Source organism: Octodon degus, unplaced genomic scaffold (genome assembly GCF_000260255.1).
Source record: "Octodon degus isolate 3935 unplaced genomic scaffold, OctDeg1.0 scaffold00040, whole genome shotgun sequence".
Classification (NCBI taxonomy): Eukaryota; Metazoa; Chordata; class Mammalia; order Rodentia; family Octodontidae; genus Octodon; species Octodon degus.
The window spans coordinates 8,304,035-8,307,097 of NW_004524616.1; positions in this window are offsets into that span (position 1 = coordinate 8,304,035).

The window sequence follows — 3,063 nt, forward strand, 5'->3', positions numbered from 1 at the left end:
AGACTAAATGTTTCTGGTTTAACATTTACATTGTTGATCCATTTTGATTTTACTTTAGTACAAGGTGAGAAATCTGAGTCTAGATTAAGTCTTGTACATGTGGCTAGCCAGTTTTCCTAGTACATTTGTTAGAGACTATCTTTCCTCCAGCCTACGTTTTCAAATCCTTTGTCAATGAACAGATAGCTGAATTTGCCTGGGATTCTTTCTGCATGGAAAGGTATTCTGGAAGTGCTTAACAGTCTTTAAGGGCCAAGACGTACAGTAGATGTTGGGTTGTCATGACTAAATAAAAATCTCTGTAAATGACTCATATATGATTCAATCAGTTGCACTCATCATTTGCAGTATTATGTGGATGATAAATCACAAGGTCTACATGCAGAGAAAGCAAGCACAACATTGTAATCTAACACACGATAACCAGTAACTTTCATTTTATATAGGAAAGTAGTTTTATACACAAATTTTCATTTTACACAACATCCAATCGGAATTTTATTGAACCAGTTAATAATAATGAAAGACAACTATCTTGGTCTTTTCCCATGTGAATATTGTTGAAAAACAGCAACATTTTTCAGTGGACATGAAAATTCTACATTGATGTGCCAATACTAGTTGCTGGCTGTTATGGTTTGTGTCTAGTTGTCCCCCCAAAGCCTCATGCAGCCATTGAAAAAGGCTTCGAGAGTTTGTGATCTGGGACAGATAGCCTGAATACTGCATGAGGAAGGGAGAGAGGCTTGCCTCTGCCTCTACATGGGCCGCTGTTGCTGTTGCTGCTGCTTTTGCTCCTGCTTTTTTGATCTTGCTGTTTTGCTCTTTTCTGCCACCATGAACTGTTGCCCTCTACCAATGTGTCGAACTGCCTTAGAGCCAGCTGATTATGGACTGAAACCACTGCAAACTGCGAGCTAAGTAAGCTTTACCTTCCTTAATTTTGGGTGTCAGGAATTTTGTCCATAAATAAGGAAAAAGTTACCAAGACACTAGCTTTATGTAAAATCATACTGTAGATGACTTATCTGATTGCTTCTTTTAATAAAATATTTTCTTACAAATGTAAAATCCAACAATCTACCATTGCTTTTTTGTTTAGACCACAAACTTAGTATAAGTAAATGATTCGTCACTGGCCATGAATTAGTCATGGACTGCAGCCATTAGAATATGACAAAATACATATTTATGCATACACAGGAGGGTTGAATGCATTATTGCTTTTAAGACCAAGCTTTATAATGATTGCTTGACAAATTTTATAAACAATTTATACAATACTGCTTTTCAATGTGAGATGAACCTGGAAAGTATAGAGAGAAACCCATAATTATGATTTGACAGACTAAAACGCTGCTATAAGCTTGAAATATATATTTAGTTTTATGAAGAAAAGTACACATCATTAAATGCATTCTATGATTATAGATTTTGCCTACAAATGATATCAGTTGAGGAGAGAAAATAAAGTGAATATAATAACATATTTAAGGCACAGAAAATAGAAAATCTCTAACTACAGAAGCTATTGCCTACCAGAATAGTAGAGACATTTCCTGGCTTGGTGAAATTTCCTTCATTCATGAATAAGATAAAATTTTGATACAGAAGAACTCATTAGATGAGTAATTAATTCTTCATTGTACAAAATGATAGGTTAGTGTCTGGCATGGTGGCTAAAGACATACTTGACAGTCATACTATAAATGGTTATGTAATCCATATTATGAGAAATTATGGAAATTATTCAGCAAAAATGCAAAACAGGAAGATAATTTTAAATGACAGAGTATATACATAGTTTTATTTTAGAACAATAATTTCAGCTGAAATGACTTATAGGATATTACTTTGATTAAATTTACGCTATTTGTTGAGTTTTTTAACTGTATAATTCATTTTCTACTCCCATAAAAACTTTCTATAAAATTGTTCAGAGGTGAAATAGAAATAACTAGGATGGGGATGGGGAGATAGCTCAGTAGAATAAGTACTTGCCTGGCAAGTGCAAGGTCCTGAGTTCAATCCCCAGTACCTCTCTCCTGCCTTCCCCCCCTCCCCAGAAAAGCAGAAATGACTAGGATATTATTTCTGGTTCAAAATTCTCATAGTAGTTTTTATAAATAAAAAGGATGTGTCTATATATTTGAAAAAGATATCTTATAGTTTCATATTCCAGAAATCTATGATTTTGAAGGTTATTATTTATAGGTAATGATTTACTCCTGTCATTTTGTTGTTTCTCTTGAAGTTGTTTTGAATATTCCTTATTTTCTTTCTCTCTTGTTCATCTTTTTGGTTTAATAGCTCATAATATTAATAATAGTTTCTTTAATATTTTTGTTTTGTATATATACTATTTTAGTTGATATTCTCCCATCATGGTACTTAATTTTTATTTTTTAATGTAAGCACTCTTAAGCATCTTTTTTAAGATTAGTTTAGCAGTTATGAATTCTCTTAAAATTTGCTTTTCTTGAAAGGAATTTATTTATTTCATTTGTGAAGGATAGTCTTCCTGAGAATAATATTTTTGGTGAGCCATCATTTTTCTTTCAAGACTTGGAATATAGTATTCAAGTCCCTCTTGGTTTACAGGATTTATGCTAGTGCATCTGCTATTAGTCTATGGGGGATGCCCTTAAATGCAATTTGTTACTTTTATTTTGCAGATTTTAAGAGTTTCTCTTTGGCTATTACTTTTGACATCTAGACCATGATGTATCATGATAGAGATCCTTTCTGCTAAAATCTGTCTACAGTCCTCAAAACTCTCTCTACTCATATCTGCAAGTATCAGGGACTCTCCTTTCTTTTCTGCTATCATTTCATTGAATAGGTTTTCTATGCCAAAAATGGCAGTGTTTAATTTTTAATGGTGTCCCAAGAGTTTTGAAAAATCTCTTTAAATCTTCTTCTATTTCACTATTTCCCTTTTTCTTTTCATGTTTATGTATTTCTTTCTCTTATTTCTTCTTTTCTTCTCCTCCTCCTCCTCGTCTTCCTCCTCCTCCATCTCCTCGTCCTCCTCATCCTCCTTATCCTCCTCGTCCTCCTCCT